The sequence below is a fragment of the Varroa destructor genome, unplaced genomic scaffold (genome assembly GCF_002443255.2).
Source record: "Varroa destructor unplaced genomic scaffold, Vdes_3.0 BEIS01000006.1, whole genome shotgun sequence".
NCBI lineage: Eukaryota > Metazoa > Arthropoda > Arachnida > Mesostigmata > Varroidae > Varroa > Varroa destructor.
The window spans coordinates 30653820-30674214 of record NW_019211459.1 but is presented as its reverse complement, the minus strand read 5'-3'; the positions used below and the strand labels follow the sequence as shown (position 1 = coordinate 30674214).

General features: G+C 40.9%; 1 protein-coding gene and 1 long non-coding RNA gene across 4 annotated transcripts in view; both read right to left on the bottom strand.

The window, feature by feature from the left end:
• LOC111253284 (dopamine D2-like receptor) overlaps positions 1 to 20395 on the bottom strand; it is a 175022-nt gene that overhangs the window by 134687 nt on the left and 19940 nt on the right. The window lies entirely within an intron of this gene.
• On the bottom strand, positions 10046 to 19337 carry LOC147755112 (uncharacterized). Its single transcript, XR_015330441.1, has 5 exons — positions 18540 to 19337; positions 16723 to 17142; positions 16172 to 16490; positions 15391 to 15639; positions 10046 to 15281 (listed from the first exon to the last, which is right to left on the bottom strand). It is a non-coding gene; the product is annotated as an uncharacterized LOC147755112 (long non-coding RNA).

Genomic DNA, 20395 nt, shown 5'->3' with positions numbered 1-20395 from the left:
ATCTGAATATATCATAATCTCAACCAAGTTCCCGATGATAAAGGAACTTCATTATGTTCAGCTAAAAGTCCTCAGACATATTCATCGAAAGTCTTCGCTATAGAATATGTCACCTGGTCAGCTTGGCACTTCGGTAACTCAGTACTGCTCTGCACTGTAAATCACGGAAATGTCGTCAAGTCGTCACTTGTAGTTTCTTATTGGACAACTACACTCAGGTCCAAAGATACATTGATCGCCAGTTGAGGAAAGAAATGTACATCAAGCGATCTAGGCGGTCATTCTTTGACTTAACGGCACTTTATATAACAGTTAACTTATACACAGGTAGTTCACTCAGCTACGCCGGCTCCGTCAATAAATGGAAGGGCTACAGGGAGTTGTTTACACGGAAATCAGGTGTTCCTGCTTTTTTTTTTTAGGACACTGCTCGTCTTAATAACAGACCAGAAAAGAATAGAGTTTGCCACACAGTGTACTAGTTAGTTTTACATTTATTAGTATTACCAAAAAAATACATGTCACTACGTATGAAATTACTACGGTAACAATCATACTGCACAGAGCTGCAATTGCGCTTCAATTTTTCTATGCACGGCCTAAGTACGATCGCTATTTGGACACGATAAAAAAAATGTTTTTTCTATGTTTTTCATTGACTACAAATCCAATGACTTATCCTTAGTTATTTGTAGCTGATTCGTCTATATAGCATACGAGCATTCCTTCCTCATACATGCTACATGTCGAGAATCATTATGAGGACAACAGGATACTGAAGTATGGTGACATCTTTAAGATAAATAACTTGTGCTTTGAATGAAATAAAAGAAGATAGAACTTTCTAATTGACAACTAATTAAAGCCTCTCAGGAAGTGGGCTTTCCTGCCACGTTGTCCGTTACCCAAATGTTTGGTCAAGTGGAGGGTTTGAGTATATCTTTCAGAATAAAAAAGAAACACGGGCACCAACAGTGTTGTTCTCGAACTCTGCAATCACCTCCGACTTCACACTTCAGCGGAGCAGTTTGCCTCTGTGTTGTATTGACCCGGCCATATCTAGTTATCCCGGTTCCCAGCTAGTTCACGTCGGTTTTGGCCCTCGAGTTGAGAGACATCACAATCTTTCTTTTAGTCTGTCTTCAATTATTTTCATCATGCGAAGGCTGCCAAGCTGTTTACACTGAATACGTGAACAAAAACCCCGTAACCTATGAAAGCTAGGTCAAATAGTGAAGTTCTAGCTGTAAAGAATATGTGTCAACAGATTTTTCGTGCGGTTTGTTTTTACGGATCACCATTTTTGCCTAATGTAACGGTGTTTATACTCAGGGTTCTATCAGCTAGTACCGCCATCGTGCAGGCTTGCCCTTGTTCAACTTATCCGTGCTGAAGTTTATTATTGAAGCAAGAGCGCAGGGGATTGCACGTTGTATATAAGAAGTAGCGCTCATAGGGGCCATATAGTCTGTCGTTTGTTTCATGAACTCATCAGGCGTATTCGTATTTTTTCGAGATATGAAACGCGATGCGATTGGGAAAGGGGCGCCGCAACCGGTCACGATTAGGCCACTTTGTTAGGCTTCTTCTGTCGTCCTGTTATGGGTCCTACTTCAAAATTATACGTATCGTTCACTTGAAGAGAAGGCTCTGAGCTCCATCTGCTTTGTGAGCGCAGATATGTAGCCATTGGCCGGCAAGGAATCGGGTGATTCAAGTGTACGTTTTCGTTTTTGGTTTTAGATGTAAGATTGCTTTAAAAAGTTAAATGAAGGGAATACGATAGCTGCGGAATTTACCCCCATACTATATATATATATATATATATATATATATATATCTAAGGCTAAGAAATGCTGTAATGGCCAATTAAGGCTTAGGAGGTATTCCATTAATTATCATTCGCATCAAGCTTGCCGTCTTATTCCCTTTATTTTAACTTCAAGTTTTTCTCTTTTTAATTTTCAAATTTTGTGGTACGTTTCAACTGCCTATTTAGCGTATGATGAAAATTCATCGAGCCTACTGAGTGTAGCGCCATTCTAATAAAAAAAAAAACCTACATTTATGACAAATATCATTTACGTGTGAAGAATTAACTACTGCTATAAGTTTTAGTAATCGAGGCACCTTTGCGTTTATAGGCTGCTTGAATTTTCCACGATCATCTTTTCTAATCATGGATTTTCTTTGTGACTATCAGTTGATATTTAGGCAGAAACGGATTAAGTAGCAAATTATGTATGACATACCAATGTAGCCGATAGAAATAGGGCTATATTGAGATTCAACAGTGCGGTGGCAAGGTCCTATTGTTTTATACTTGGAGTCAAATAATTATTATTCTGTAAATTTTACTATAAAGTTTATACTGTATCGCAACGACGGGATGCGAGCGCGTACTCTAATGTTAGACGGAGCGCGAGTCTGTGCAGGTGCTGGCGGGGCGCAGGTTCTGCAATAAAGCCACAAATTAGAATAACAGTACGCTGTAGCGTGGCCGCGAACACAAGAATATTTAAGCGAGAAACAAACTATTGAACCTTCTGTTTATAGAAAACTGAACGCCCAACCGGGGCTGGCACAGCAAAGCTTTTAAAATAAAGGACGATACTGGACGAGCAACCCGTAAGGATTGTGCGGTTAATTAGTCGAATTTCAAATGCCGACCTGGGTGAGGTCGCAGCGTATATAGAATACGAGGCAGACAAGAGCAAACTTTTGCCAAACCCGATCCTGGTCACTCAGCTGATTCTCTTCCAGCTTAAGTGAAAGTTAAAGAGGTGTCACACAGGTGCAAAACCGTAACTGCGATACAACGTACAGGATAAGGGTCGTATGCTTCTTCCCACGCGCGTTTAGCTATGAGCCTAGCAGATTTTTCATTCAATCTATTCAACCCTTAAGCTGTGTTCATTCTATATACGTAAAGGTATCAAAATTGTATGGAGCGTGTGGTTGACAGTTTCACCTACACACGATTTAAATCTGGATTATATTTTATGAATTATTTCTAAGTCTTCGTCAAGGCAAACACAGATGAATTTGAAAGAAATCTCTCAAGACCCGATTCGCCACTCATTTCCATATAGAATACACAGATGTAACATTAATGATTTCTCGGGCCATGTTGATGAACTTTTGAGCCTTTATATAGTTTTAAATAGCTAGCTTCTTAGAAATCTTTCCTGGATTTTTCCGAAAGCACGTAAAAGCTGGCGATAACGTAGACCGTCGAGTTCGGGCAAAAAAAAAAGTTCACACTTTCGATGGGAGTTCGTCCCGTGAACACATTGCACTGTTGTTCGCTCAAATTTTCAAAGTGACCCGTCGTCTTAATGATTTTGCAGTTTTGTTTTAGAAGGAACTGGCATTCAGCTAATATTAGGAGTAGAGGACGAGGGTATCCACCGGGGCTCCCCCGAAAGCTTATCCGAATCCGAACGTTCTATCCTTTATCGTCTTACAAGGTGACTTTTACACGGTCACTAGTGATGCGGACGACGTCTGACGACCGGCCACAAATCCGAGCATTTTTCACATTTGCATTGATCAGTTCCAGGACGCCTCCACATCGTCCGTCGTCAGCCCGGTACTACCAGTTCAGCAGCGTGTATTTTTTAGGATTGACATGATGTACTTGGCAAGCAGCTTAAGATAGCTCGTACTAATAGATCACAGATCATTTATACACGATCGTAAAATACATTTAGGCAGTTTCCATCGAATGAGTGAGTCTTCTCGATCCTTTACGCTCAAGGACGTGTCGGTCCAGTGGTGGTACGTTCGATAAAAGGCCGTAACTACAGATGCGACGTTGATAGCGGCAGATCGCGCACACTTCATCGCAATTTTCGAAATCTCTATTTAATGATATAGAACAAAGCCGTATAGGTACTATTGTTAGCTACCACATTTGGGTTTTTACTATATTACATTGAAAATATGTATCCAGATAGCTACAAATTAAAGTTATAGACTCTACCAACCATTCAGGTGCAAAACAAGATAAGAGAGGATCCACTCAGAAGTCAGAGATAATGAGTAGGCGTATTTTGATTTACTGAATAAGCTGATATTTCGAGAGGTGCAGGTAGAGAATTTCAAATAAGGGCTAGTTGAGAATGAAACTAGTTACTGTATGGGTAGATGTCACTCTAACGAGCAAACGAATATTGTCAGACTATGCGCGGGAGAATCACATATCTAATGCCTTAATCCCATTGTTCTAGAAGGTACCTAGAAGGCATAACCACATGGTGTATAATTTAGCGCAACTATACGACAGTATACATTCGATAGGGGTGGTCGAACTTGACATACAACAAGCAAGGATAATCTTTTTACAAGCAAGGATAGTTGTATTGGAATTTCAGAGCAATTACAGACCTTAAAGCTTTAAGGAATGATGATCAAAAGGTTTCCAATACAACGATCGTAAGCCATTTGGCTTCCGATTTAAGAAGTCATACGATCTTTGATAGGTTCCCTTCGCACGCGTTCGCTGCCCAGTTGCAACCGGCCCCCTTATAATCTATTTCTTCTCTGTGTTGATCTCTGTGTGAAGCTGTTTGGCAACGTACGTCAGAAACTTCTGTTCAAGAAACGTAAGTACGATGTAACGGGCTTCCTGCTATAGAACGGAGCACCTCCTGAAGTGACGCTGAAGTACAGTAAATGTTCGGGGTTCCTTCGAGCGTTCTGCTTTAAGCTATCTTTTTTTCATTATAGATAGAATTGCTGCAGATGATTAATATACTATAAAAGAACACCTTTTCCAAACGTAGCATATGTCGACAATGCGGCTTTTTGCCTTAAAATAAAAGTAGCCTCCCTTGGACCATTTATCTACTGAAACGTTAGAGATTTGAACGGCCGATCCGGTCGACATGGTACAATCCGAAAATCCGAAAAGGTTACAATGAGGCTCTGTCTGAAGAAATTATTTCTTCTGGACGAATCGCACACTTTTAGAATTTACTTCGTAGGACACAACGTTTTTTTACCTTCACTTTTCGGAGTTCTGCTAAGCAGTGAAGCGTCTACAACCTTAATTCGGTTTTTTAATTTCGGCTAAATAAATTTTTTTTTTCCATTAATTATTCGTATTATATACCTGGACAGAATACCGTCGGCGACTCCAAAAACTCTGTATTAGAACCCTGGCGTTGTACTCGTGTTCAGCTTCTCTCTACAACGCTACCTTCTCGGATGTATCCATCAACAATTATTGCTACTACAACTTTAAGCATGGCCTATTAGGGTTAAGTTCTTCCGTTTTCTTCGGATTTTAAGCAATTTTTCTCCATCTGGACAGACATTAGAGCAGACGTCGATATATAACTCTATGCCACATAGGACCTGGGATTCGAGCTCAGAGGGTAAAAAAAATACACCCTGTACTGCAGAATTTTTGCGCTGTTTCAGCTGGTTAGCAACCACATCTGTTCCCACAGACCGTTCATTTGAACTATCATCCTAATAACGTACTAGTAAGCTTTTTAATCCCTTTTCAGAAAGTATGTGCGATAGATGGCTGCTAAGATAGTTCGAGACAGGACTTCCCGACGCTCCGTTTCCTCTACCCGAGGGCTGTTATGCTCATGATCCTGTAACTTGTCCTATCTATTTTTTATATAAACGATATACAACACATGAATAGTAAATGTGAAATAGATAGCTGAATTTATTGGAAAAAAAAAAAAGGTACAGCTGTAACGGGACCGTACACACGCTTTGGCGGAACGAGATCTATTATTTGAGACAAGAAAAACCACTAGTAGATGAATGGTGGCTTAATTACGTTCGAGCAGTTGAATGATTTTCAATAAATGTTAGGAATCTTGTTTTTTTAAGCTGATTTATTTAGAAAAGCTAGAGAATTAAAACTGGTCTAGTCAGTTGAAAAGGCCGAATCCCATAAAAAGAGAAACAGATTCACGAGGACTATAACTTCGTTGGATGATATTATAAAATTGACAATTGACTGGTAGAAAACTCGTAGGTGTCAATCAATACTGGAAAAGTAATTTTCATAAATCTTTGCCATCTACAGTTTAGCCTACTTAAAATTTGCATAGTTTGTGATTGAGGTTAAAATGGTAAACGCAGACTTCATCTTTGTAAGTTAAGTAGCAGTGGTGAACTTCAACGATGTGCCGAGTATACTAACTTTATGCTGTGAGGGGAGCTAGCGGTTGTGAATTTTAGGCGCAGTCGTAACATTATGTACTCACACGCTTTGATCTCAAAATGAAGAAGCTTCTGTTAACAATTAAAACAAAAAAAACCTGTAGTTTCCTTTGAAGTACGAATTTCACTATCGACCTGGAAAATTATTATTTGGAAACACAGCACACTGTAAGAGTATGCAATACATGTCTAGTTTACAAGTACAGTCACCTTTAAAATAAGAACATAGAATACGAAGGCTTATGACAAGCTATTATATGGTTATTTAGTAAGACTTCATAAGCTAAATGCGCATGTCCTTCCCCCGATATGTCCGTATCTCGCGGACATGGTCCTTAAAATAAATTCGAAGTTTACAGAGAGCGTACGTCATTGTCATCGTTAATAGCTTTCAGTAAAAAGGCTTTAAGGTCTCTAACTGGAGGACGAAGTCATTACGCCTTGGAAGTAGAATTGACCTCTAGGGTATACCAGGTGTACTAAACTTCAAGGTACATCAAAACTGAAGTTAATTAATTTTCGATTTCTTGCATTCCCGAAGCAACTTCATTGCGAAACGGGGTAATTGCCATTGATTTCCCCGCTAGTGGCAAACTAGGTAATTTTATTCAGATCAAAAAGAAGCATCACATAACAACGAAGCTAGGAACAAACTTGTCTCCTGCTCGCAGGCTTATATCTTAGTCTAACATAAGATACAAGTTAGCTTATAAAAATAGCCAAATTTTCCATTTGCTTTCACTATCATTGAAAACGCGAATGTTCCTAGCGCTTGGTAATCGTTGGACGCTTCATGCTTTAATCTAGCTACCTATGAACTTTTTGCAATAGGAACAATTTTTTCTCGTCCCATAGATGGTTCACCTCCGATGATATGAAGACGATTTTCAAACAAGTTGATGTCATTGCGAATGGATCTAAAGTTGAACGAAACCTCTCGAAAGGGTCTTACTTAGCTCGGCTTTCGTTCAGGTATTATATTTTACAAATTCTTAATGAGATCGCAGATCTTCTGTCGCGGCAAAGATGCGTAACGCTTCTACGTCTCCGCACTCCAACCTAAATATTGAAAGAAGAAACATTCGGTAAGGATGCCCGTCCCTATTTGCCTTATCGAAAGGCCTTCCTCTCCAGTAAAATATAAGACATTGTTTCCTAGAATACTATGCGTATACATACGAATTGCCGTTCACATGTATAGTAAGAGCAGGATGCCATATAATCAATATTTGGTCGACATTTAATTGGTTTTCGTTTTGAATTAGGGGTATCGATATATAGGAATAGTTTTTCTACTTCAATTGAGCTTTGCACAACAAAGGAAATAGCAGCTTTTTACCGATGATATTCAGCTTTGACTTTGACGATGCCGTGAACTATGGAACCTTAGATAACTGTCGTAGCTAGCTATAACATTAAAAACAGAAGCATTTACATTGCCTGGTCCTTGGATCTATCGTTGCCTAGAAATGATTCATTTTAATGATCAGATGTTAACAGGAAGAAGAGACTGTGCTAAAGTTTACCCTTTGTCGAAGTTGCGCCACCTCGAAAGAAATACCGAAGTTCACTGCAGGAACTAAAAACCGCACAAGGAAAAAAATGAAATTACATGTTTTTTGTATCGTCATTGACGAAGCATCCTTTTAGGGGTCGCAAAGCCCCCTGGTGGATCTTTTGACGTTGACATGCATCAACATTTACTTATAAACCAAACGATACAAAGATCTACAAATGCTCTAAATGTCTCGGTATGTTACCTGGCTATTCGTAGATCGTCTGCTATGAGTGATGGAAATCGCACGTTAAACCAAAGCCGTCCAAAGAATTTTTTAGAGCCTTGCAAAGGGACTAACACCACAATTTTGTTAAGCTCATGACCGATATGATTACGTATTAAAACGTATCTAAAATTAGCTATTATATATATACACATCTGCTAGTCGTAGTGAAACCAAGTAGTTAGTAATGCCGTAGGGAAGAGTCTGGAATAGAAGTGTCTGACTATGATTTCGCAGATCGCGTACAAATTGATCAAGCGTAAACGTGTTACTAATGCAGGCTCGCAGACACCTACCTAAGCCTTCTGTAAAATTTAGCTTAACAATAAAAGAACATGTCACAGAGGAACATGACAGCTTATAGGTCGTGAACGCCCAAATAACAAAAATTGGATATTAAAGGGGTCAACGCGAATCGTGATTTTGTGCTTTCTTCAAAAATAAAGAAAAAAAAAAAATAGACAACTGTCAAAAGAAAGAGCTATCAGTATAAGATCAAGGCGCGTACTTAATAACCCGAATCTAACAATTACGACGAACTGCCAAGGTACTATGGCGCTAGCAAAAGTCTGTACGCAACATCCTTCAAATGGCTTTTAAACTGTACAGCTGACGGCTTCATGATTTAAGGTCATACAACCCAGACTGCAAAATGAATATGATTGCACATCGTCCCTAAAATAAAAATACTCATTGACATCAAGCATTCGTCCTATCCCGGTCATAATAGTAAAGAGTTTTTTTTATTCAGGAAGGGTAAAACGACAAAATGATAGAAGACCCAGACTCTTGAGTTGCTAAAAACTATTATATAAACTGCTAATTCATTGCGTACAAGCAATAGAGGAACGCGCACAAAATCTTCTTTTGTGAAAAAAAAAAAAAAGTTTAAGCCAAGGGTGACAATAGATTTCAAATTCAAAAACAATTGAAGTGTTTTTAACATACGATCTTTTGTTAATTACTCACGTGGTTTAACACATAACTTGGCTAGATGTTTACGCAGTTATTACGAGCGCCCTCTCGTGTGATAAATGAATTTTTGTCTGCGTGCGTGTATGTAAGCGAAGATTGGAAGCGGACTATGCGCCCGTTTATTTAGAAGATATTGGTCGTCTTTTATCCTGCTGAAATTTCCAGGGTAACTTACTACCACAGAAAGCTTTATGTATTTCTTAGAGAAAGCCTGTTACTACTAAGCAGCTTAACCCATTTGAGTCAGTGGAAAAGTCGAGTAGTACTCGATCGCCTACAAAAAGTTAAATCAGTCTTAAATAAGCGCTTCAATTTACCCCTGCCTGCTAAAGAGAGCGTTTTGGCATTAAGAGTACAGTGCATACGCTCAGTTCCTAGCCTGATCATAAAATTCTACTGATACTTGTATTCCTATCTCATAACATTCAGACGCATGTATTCTATGAATACACGCGATAAGAGTACTGCGTAGTCTTCAAAAAGTAAGTTTAGTTGATTATAAATACGAGCCTCCGCGGCGACCGTTCCTGCTCTTTGTCTCCGTTTTTTTTTTATACACGGGCGACCCATACTAGCTGTTTTATGGAGGGGAACGTCCAATACAAGCTGCCGCAAACGTTAAACACAACAAACATACATGACGGCTAAGTTAGTGGTGTCCGTAACTTACTGCATTACACAGTATATTGCTGCTTTTCGGAGAGGAGATATGGCAGACTTTAGTCATATGCTCTAAGCCGCGACCTGAATAAGCTATTCGGTACATAACCCAGAGCTTATTGGCGCATTATAAGACATAAAAAACAACTTGTCCCTGTGCACCGACACCCTCAGCAGAATTTCGTTCACAACCCATTTCCTTGTGCCTCTAAACCATCCTAATTTGTCATACAGGAAAATTTTCAAAAAAATCGCTCCCGCTATTGTTGTGGTCACCAGCGGACTATCGTCACTGGTACGCGTCTGCTTGCTGTTCAAAAACTCTGTATAATATGTTATCAGCGCAGGTCACATCTTAGGAAATTTCCTAACGGCAAAAATAGAAAGATTACAGGAGTTAGGGATTTCTCTGTAATGAAAGCACTGCCCAGCTCCAGAGCGGAACAGCAGACTAGACGACAAAAGTACTTCGACTATTGCAGTTGGTACTTTTTATTATTTGTACTTAATTTTTAATTAATATTTACGCTTATTAGTGGCAAATAAGCGGAGCGTATGGTACTAATGCTGTTTGAAAGCTGACTATACTACATACTTAAGGCTTAATACATATACATAGAATGGAACGCGTGCTATTACAAAACAACAAACCCGTCACGGCGGACAACAGGCGTCCTTTTCCGAGTCTAGCAAAAATCAACTTCTATGCATTGGAGGAGTCTATATGAACTTTTTAAATTAACTCAAATCAACAGTGCACCGCGTTACAAGTAAATATACGGGCGCAGAACAAGCCAGATAGGTTCAGCAGAGACAAGTAACGGTGATGAGTTAATTGCTGCCGTCGAAAACCTCATTTTTCATGATTTTTTCTGTTTCGACTATAATGCTAGTAAGGAAATTTATAAGTGAGCGTATGAGTATTACGGATTGTTCAAAGACCTCAGGTACAGGTTATATGTGACAAAAACAAAAGCAAGTTCCATCTTTATAGTAGTCAAATACTGCATATACGGAATGCAATAGCTTGATCGGAGTGAATACAAAAAAGAAAAACATTAAAACGTTGTAAGGTTTATGAAACTTATTTGAGAGATTTACCGGGTGTTCTAAAAATAATGTGAGCTATCTAATTATCTATCAGTTTCCCCGTATATGGAAAACTTACGTCTCGTTCAGCTGGCGGAAACCCGGTTCCCTGCATGTACGGTACAGTAACGACATGTCTGCTTAGCTGGTTCGTCTATCTCCACTCGTGATTCCTCGTCGCACTCGAAGCAAAGAAATCTACGGCAAATTTTTATTTTTAGTCTCTAGTGTTGATCCTACGACGAAAACCCCGTTGCTCAAGTCGACGACATAGCCTTTCGGATAGTCATGGTGAGTCGACTGGGAGACGTGATTTAGTTGTTCGAAGTTTGCCACCGTAAGATCTTCCCAAAAGACGTGTATCCCATAGGTTGCGATCGGAGCAGTGGTCAAATAAGCTGAGAGCGGTTGCAACAGGTAAGCGATAAAGTAGTTTGATCGATCATGCGGCTGACAGTCCCTTCCTGCACTTTTCGCTTTCAAGCGCGGTGACGCTTTTGTCGCTCGTAGAGAAGAGCAGCCGCTGGTACTGAAACCAGCTAACATAGGCAAGAGGCGACCTGGAGAGGCATAAGATGTCAGTAGCCGCTGTTTTGCCTTCCCTTCTGAGCTTCATCGCCTCCATCCTGGTCAGGTTTAAGGTTAGTCCGACATCTGATTGCTGCATGAAGCCGGGCTAGAGATTGATGCATTTGCCACCTTTGCGACCCGAATATTACTAGTCCGTCTTCATGTAAGACGTTTCAGCTAACTCTCTCGGTCTTCCTATTTAACGAGGGGCACCCTTCATGATAGAGAGTAGGAGCGTGCTCGGGTTACCCCCTGAGCCAGGCCACTTACCTGCATGAAAGGCGGGGGTTTGGCCACTCCGTTGTCAACGGTTACTCTGCCCTCCCGCGGCGAGAAGATTGAGCACATTCACGGAAACATCCATATCGGCCAGCGTAAGTATAAACTGCCCCGGGGTGCCAGGTCGAAGGCCGTTTTAAAACTGACAAACACCGCACGCAGATACTCTCTCGATGTCGGCGATCAAAATCCTGCACGCCGTTTCCCTGAAGCGTTATTAGCCAGCAAACTAGAGAGCACCTTATAACAGACGCTCTTCTGCGCTATGACGACGGCGCGATTGGATCGCCGTACCCTTAAAAACCACTAACAGAATAGCATCTTTCCACTGAACTGGGAGCGTACCAGTATGTAGTTATTCATTAAATAGTGCCATTTATCACGCTGCCAGAACGACGCCGCATTTAAGGGGCATATTGCCGACCCTATTGGGACTGATAGCTTTGTTGCATAGGCTCTCAAGGTTTTCATTATTAGCTACTTATATGGTCGACGTTTTATATCGGCTAGCAAACGGGTTTTTAGACATTCAACGAACAGTTGCCTTTGTGAGACCTGCGTTTTTCAATAGATCGTGGTAGAAACGCAAACTAAGACGTAAGAATTGGGCCGTAAGCCAAGACCACCTAAACAGGCAACACTGAAGTATAGTTAATCTAGATACTTCGCGTAAGTTTTGCTATTTAATTCGTCAAGTACAGGGAGAACTTTGTGGGCGCGTTCTAGAAGCTTGTCGATATCTAATAGTATCGGCAAAGCTTGACGTTTGATAGTGCATGCAGGTGCAATTTGAATAGCGGGTCTATCGCCATTACGTTCGAGGGCACGAATGCTTGCGCCTTCTTACAAGGAATAGTTATTAACCTGGAACTTATTCCTTCCTATTTCTGGTTATGTTCGTTGCAAATATATCAATAACGGAATTTTTTGTATGTTCTAGGAAAGTCGCGTTCAAGGGAATTACCTACCCAGCAACCGTAGTCCGCGAGCGTGTCTTAAAAATCTGTAGTGTGGCCCGGGTTCGATTTATTGAGCCGGACGTTCAAGTCTCCGGCAACCTACAAGGGAGAAGCAAAAGCAAAATGAAAGGGCAGCGCTTAAAGCCTACTGACAAATTCCTCTATCAGTACGTCCGTTGATCCCAAATCAGCCGGCCTAAGGTAGGCTGTTACGGAACTCAACCGTGAGCTACGTAACGTAATGACGTTATTCTCCACCGAGCATGGTGTAAGGTTGTCTACTTTATAGTTGTGGAAAACCAGAATGCCTCCATTGAGGCAGCCTGGTCCGTTGATCTTCAATGCAGGGCATTGCGTAGAATGGATAGGTAGTTGTCCGTGTCTCCGTTAGCACCAGGACACAGTTTAGGACTTCCGCGGGAAGGAGCGCTAGAGTTGCAGTCCTTTCACAGTTCCATTGTATAATTCTGAACGTCTATTCAAGCTCCAAACTCTGTGACTGTTTTTAGGGGCAGCTCCGATAATTCGAAATTTTGTGTACCAGGGCCGGTTCTCTTATCATCAATGCTAGTAGAACCTGCTATATGAAATCCATGATCGTTGGTGTAGGTGAGAGTCGTTAGCCGTAGTCCTCCTGTTTAGCGTGGTACTGCTTTACCCATTGGAGGTTTTCTCAACGGTAGCTTCGCTTAGCAGTGGTTTGTTCTTGAAGCTGACGTGGCCTTCGGAATGTTCGGTTCCTGAACTCCAGTTGAGCTGACCGAGATTGCTGTTTAGGTTCTCTTATGCTGTTCAATAATGGCTTCTGGGTGAACATCCTTTGATCCCTACTAATTTCGGTTCTCAAAATGTTCATGCCTAAAAAAAACTATAATCATGGCAATGTTGTAGGCGATCTTTTCGGCCACTGCACCTTTCTACCTTTGTACTGTCTACCCTCAGCGGCCGATCGCTATGGTATGGGCTGCGGAAGAACTCTCGACTTCCGTGCTTTCTTGACCACCTTTCCTTGCAATAACGCAGTTTTCCTCTTTGTAATTTTGGCACTCGTGCTAACCAATGTAATTAGCGTCTCCGAAGAACCTTGCCTTGCTGATATATTTATTCTTATTAAAGTCAATGCACTCACGGTAACCAGCCTATGAAATCATCGTAACTGGTCCATGTTTTCAATATGTGACCTATCGGTGCAGTTATTATTGTGCTTTTCTGCTTCAGCCATTTTTGAGTCTTGTCAATCATACCGGGTTAACTGCAATGAGGTCATGTAATTAAACCCAGTATGTCCAGCCGTTGTTGCAACCCTGTGACGTCCGCTTTACTTAATTCAGCCCGAATTTTATACATATATATGCTTTAGCTATGGGTGACAATAGAGACGTAGATGTTCTGTTACGTAGGTATTTAACAGTTGCTACCCGTCAGGCAGTACCAGCGGCATTTGCAACTTGAAATAGTAACAATTCAGTTAGTTAGTGCAAAGGGTGAAATAACGCGATATCACAGAACTGCAATACAAACTGCCTGCTTGTGTGTCGTGCTTATTACTATACGATTCTTTTGTCTCAATAGTTCTAACCAGGTGCTTTAATTTACCCTCTAGAGAATATGTGTTTATCAGGTAGACGAAATCGGCTGTTCGTTTAACAGAGCGGTGTTCGTCTTTCAACTGAGCAAACCTTCAATGAAGTTAGTTAATATTTGCTATTACAATTATTAGAAAAATACAAAAAAAACAAAAAAAAAAAAAACGAGGAAAGTATCAGTAACTCTGTGTCGTATTTTGTCTCTCGTTCTTATATGATCACTTCCGTCTACGAGTCTCAGTTCAAGTGATTTATTTGGATAAGAGACTAGCCCAAGACATTGTCTGGCCCGTCCATAGGTCTGCAGCGATTCCGTTCAACCAACCAGCCAATAATGTAATATTCGCAAATAAAGGTAGTTGTCGTTAAGGTGGACCATGTTATAACGACTGGCTGTCCTGTTGGCTCACTCAATTTTTTTTTTTTGTTTTTTTTTTTTTTTATAATTTACACTGTTTTCACATAATTTCATGTTGTTCAACACTGATATTAGTATATAAGGTCTGTGCGCCCACGGCGGCTAATAGAATCCTTGTCGTCGCAATGAACTAAAATGGGTCCATAAACCTTTTGGTTCTTCTTCTCTGAGATTTGAGTTTGTTAACGAAGAGTGCTATAGCTCTAAGGTTTCCATGCAAATGAAAACTACTTCCTGCATGATCGTGAACTAACTTTGACCGGCTTTTGTGGGCAGTGTTGGGTCACGCTTACCACTCGGTCACTCGGCCACCGTTGAAGTTCGTAGCTGAGCTACATGCGCCTATAACCTACCCAGTATACAACGAAATCGCTACATTGGATTGTTGCAAAGACATTGACTATTTTCAAGTTAAAATACAGCAAACTTTTTTATATTCCGAAACATGCGCCATTTTTCTAGCAACATTATAACTCCATAATTGTAGAACTTCTGTGCTTTCCAAGCGAGGAACTGTGACAAGTGATCTTTGCATTCTTCTAGTGAAATGATATTAACATCATTAAAGGAGTTCCGCAGGAACCGAACCAGATGATAATCGGATGGTGCAAGATCCGGGCTATGCGTTAAATTTTTCCATCCAAATTTCCTCAATTTTCGCCAGGTTGAAGACATATATGTAGTGTGAGACGACGCCTCTTCTGTTCACTAGTTTAGGTCCCTTTCGACGATGGCTGGCTATGATCTTGTTCGTTGTTAACCGTAAAGGCCCCTATAGTAGAAAATTCCTTTTCAGTAGCACGAAATACATGAAACCACCTTGTAATCTGGCCTTTGCCACATATTGAGGAGCGGATATATTATTTTGATTTTGCGCCCACCTGTTATGACTAGTGATCGGCAGTTTTCGTTGTAGATCTTCGCAGATGGAAACACGATCGACAAGATTCGTTTTCGTTAATTCGCGAGGTACCCAAACACCGAACCTTTTGTAGCCTGCTCTTTTCAAATAGTTTAAAACTTTTGTTGGTGGTTCTTCGGCGAAAGTATTGCTTGATGTTTGTGTTAGTTTATCAGCTTTTTTTTCATAGACGGTCGACTACCATAGAGAGTGTAGTTCATATTGAAATCTACAAAAAAAAAAAAAGGGTATCTTTAAGCTTCTTTCGTTCCGATAGCACAGATTGGCCGTTTCTTTTTCTTTAGGTCTGGGCAGCACTTTTACCGCGATGTGACTGAATTTATATTCTATGCAACAATTTTGTAAAAATAATACTTCTTCGTTTAATTGTTTTTTTGCGCTTAATAAAACGTAACAGCAATAGTTCATTTTTTATTTGTATATTTTGTAAACCATACATAGTGTTCTTCATATCTGGATTAAAGAAGATTTCAAAGCGAAATTTAATAATTATTTAAGTTTTTCAATTATATATTTTTTGTGTTTTATATTTAACGAAGATATTGGTATATTTATTAAGACTTTCGATTTATAATGAGTCAAAGTTTTACAAGTTTTGAAAAATGAATTTAAATTAAAATGATAAGGTGTATGACTTTAAAGTCATCTAACTAAAAAACGGTAGATATTTTTTTTTGAAACTCTAATAATAATTTAAGCACCGTCTCAACACAAACGGCTCCTACTAGAACTCGACCTACCTGACCACTAATTGTTACGGCTTCGTCGTTACAAGGTGTGAGCCTTGTTGCGTGGACTTACTATAAGCATTCCCTGTCGTCTACGTCAAAGGTGGTCCTGATAACACAAAGCTGGCACGAGGCGCTGTTTAAAATGCGACTAAGATGCTATTGCGCATAGCTAGATAGAAGCGAAACGGCAAAAGCTCCAAAGTTCCTGTTAGCTCATCTGATTGCAGTGCGGGTGTAAACGATCTACAAGGTTTCTTAAATCGGCGACTGATTCTCGGTCGTTGTGTTTTTTAGACCATATTCACATGGCTAGAATAAGGAAAATACACTACAAAATGTCATCTAGCCGTGAGAGGATATCGCAAAAAGCAAACAGACTGCTCTGGATTACTTTAGGACCATTATGTTCTATACTGCTCTGTTAACGAAATAACAATAACTATTGATATTGTCATAAGGAGCTTAATCGCATAGTGCTTTCCTTAGAACATAAGGGGAGTGCACTTCATCGTTAACTTCAATTTAAGGCTGTCTCATTTAGCTTATTTCGATATACGCACGATACGTCATCGTGGATTAGGTGAGCCTTAAGCATGTGGTGGATACGCAGATCGAATTCACAGTATTACTGGCAAGCCGATGAAGGCAGCGCAAAATCCTTCATAATGGCCGCTGCGGTCCCATTCTGTCATTATCATCTGGTAGTTTGTAGATGTAGCACTCACAGATCTCATTCAAACTCAAAAATTTACCGTAAATTAATAATGATAATTAGTAACTACTTATTTACAATTGTGCGTATTTCTAGTCGTCTACTTTATATATGGTACCTACCTGCCTGCCTGACAATGAGCAATGTCCTTCATTTTACCTCGGTTCATTCAGCTTCGGCCGTCGATCGACTCGAACCTCCACGGAGAGACCAATCTACATTCTGCCATTACAGCACCGGCGAGAGGCAGTAGATTATCAGAGAATGCCTTGCAGTCAGCAGAACGCATTGAGTGGCCAAAGTTACTAATAACGATTACTAAAAAAACCGCCGTCATCGTTGCAAAACCTCAGAGCAGTTAGTCAGAATGATCATTGTCAGTACTATTGCGGTTATGGTAGTTGCTAACGTCGTTGCTATCGTTTATAGTACGTATAGTATGGTAACAGGCGACAGGACAGAAATTCGATGGCCCACTTTAGATAGGATAGAGTAGAAGTATTAAGCATCTTAATGCGTCTCCTTGATGCGCTGATTCGCTGTCATGTATCCTACTTGCCTACAACCACAATTACGGCCGCGAATTGCAGTTCTCGTCAGTAGGCGCTATGCGCTGTTGTCAGGACCGACAAAACGAGATAAGGACGTTTTTGACCGAGAGGAATGCAAAAGCAGCAGCGACGACAAAGGGAATGACAATGGTGGGTCGGACGGTTCCGGCTTCCGATCCAGATGATCATAATAATGATGACAAATACTTAGGGGTGCTTGCTAGTCATTCAAACCATCCCGTATGCTCTGCAATGCAATACATTCCATCACCGTGACGTCATGGTTTGCCTTTCGGCATAACAACACACGAATATGGACATACTTTATTGTATACAAGTTTCTCCGTGTGGTTAACCATCCTCCCGAATTTATTTCTATAATGGCTGACAGGACAGCAAAGCTGGTATCGTAAACCAGTTCGTAGTAGAGTTGCGTTCAGACAACGCGGGAAACGTTTTTTCAACTTTTTCTTTTTATATAAATCTCACAAAGTGAGTATCTCGACAGTAAGGAGAAAACGAAACAAAGCTGGAGGTACACAGATGGAGCCTACGTAGCTCACGCACCTTACGGCCCCTGTAATAGCGTTTAGAAGAACTTAAGAGGCTTGTCTGGCTCCCTCCAGACGCTCGAAGGTTGCCCCAAAGGATCGACTCACTCTAGAGCATTGGCTGAACAAGAGATAGCGGACGATCAATGCTGTGAGACAAAACAAATTTTTTTCAGGAAAAAACCAGCGAGAGGTAATTGATGGACCAGCGATAAATTCGAGTAGTCGGAAGCAAACAGCGACAACGGCCACGATATCGGCGAAGACTTTTCAGATAAGAACGTCAACTTTTCAAGACAGCAAAATCAAAAGGAAGGCTTCTTCGCGCCAATGAGGCGCTGGCCTCGTTCTTTAAAGCGAAGCATAGCCACGTAGACGTTAAACGCTCCGTCAGGGCAACTGTCGTGCTTGTAGCAGCATAACAGTCGTATAAGTTAGGCTTGCAGTTTCATTTCACTAAACAAGTTATGGGTATTGTCGTTTTTGTTTCATCAAAATTCGTCACACAAACAAAGCATGTATGTTTAACTAAATAGAGTTTTGAGCTCAGGTACAATTCTTACCCACAGGAGACAGAAGTTTCAGCCAAACATAAATTTAGGCTTATCATATCGACCCATCGTAGTCAGCAGCACTGGTCAACGAAAAGCCGAATCTGGCGTTCCTTGCGTAAAGGCAACCCATAGCCTGAGACATATAACATTGGATCACGTCCTTTGTCGCGTTGTACTGCCCTCACCAGGGTGGCGATCATCAAGTTATACTCTTCATCCACCCGCTACTACTTCTATATAATACCTGTACAGAGTCTATCATCTATTTGAAGGAAGTGCAGCTTCGATTTCGAAGAAAACGTTACCATCATCATGGTGCTCTCTTTAGCCAATGCCAGCGCCGCTATTCACCGAACTGCGGCAGAGCCGCCAGCCACCCATCTTGCCATTCGTCGGTGCCGCCTCTTCTGGTGGCAGTGGCAGCAGAAGCAGTAACAGCTAGTCCTTGCTGGCTGACTAACCCCTGACCATGCCCCGGCAGCCCGCCTTCTTTTACCAGTCTAGGCTCGACCCAACTAGGCCGTGGCTTCTTGCCGAGCTTCGTTTGCTGCAGACGGCCCACCGATGGTAATCGGTTGGCTGAGCTTCCTGTAAGCCTCCCGTTTCCGCCACTGCGCGACGATATCCTTCCTGGTCCTTCACAGCAGTCGATGCCGATTGCTGGCCGCGGCTACCCCTTGCTGGTTTCGGACGACGACAGTGTACACGCAACAGTGAAATCGGCAGCTCACTCTAAGTAAGGGGTTTCCTTATCGAGCCTTCTCGCCATTAAGTCTGATTGTGGCTTTCCCAGTGGAAGCTTGTGGTTGCTGCCATTCGATGGTAAGGGCTGCAACAGGAACGGATATAGCATCAAAGAAAAATACAACGATACAGGAGCACACTTTGCCTGCTTGACGAATCACTATATTATATGTATTGTCCATGCGGATCAAGTCAAATCCTGCGACTGACACCACTGTCACCGTCAACTACGAGTTGTACATTACAGATTATGTACGTAATTCGGTGCATTTAGGACTAAATATTAACATCAGATGAAGGCTAAAGGCGCTTCCAGATGCAGACTACGCTTATAAGGGCGCACAGTTAAGGGTAAGTATAGCTTTGGAAATGTTTGCACCCAGTTAGCCAACGTTTGCTCGGCCCTGTGGGCAAAGCCTTTCATAGCGATCGGAATATTTTGCGAAGTCTAATAATCGGCTTAATATGCCCTTGAATGATATAATGGCATTGAAATGTTATATTTAGCTCTAATCTAAAGCGCTTGCGGTTTGTTGTTATTACCGGTTCGTATTGAAAAGTTGATATTTTAGAAGAATAGCGTCCATTTTCCATCGAGATTATCATCAGGCAGAACAAAACGGTATCTATGCGTACAACCTCATTAACTGAACGTTGTGTTTGATACGGCAAACTTGAAGAAAAATCCCACACAGATTGATTACAAAGTCAACTTTAGCCACGTGTGGGGCCAAAAAAAGCCATTCCCACACAAGCACGTTTTGCACTATTCGTGTTTCCATCGAATCCATGTAAATGTATCGTTCTTTCAAGCCTCATTTCACTATCACTTTAGACCTGACTGAAAATAAAAGATATCGGGGTTTGACTTGAAGCACAAAGGCAATGTATCTAAATGGCAATTTTTTATTAGAAAAAATTAATTTTACACCATTTACTTCCTAGAAATTTTAGAAACGCTCAAGTCGTTTTTTTTTTTCTAGAATAATAGGATAAGAAATCTAGACGAATGTGGTAAACACAGGTATATGCGCCTTGTCGATTAATTTCAACACATATCATAGTCAATTGTACGAATTCACTGGACAACAGTGCTAATAAAGCACTAAGTTAATAAATTT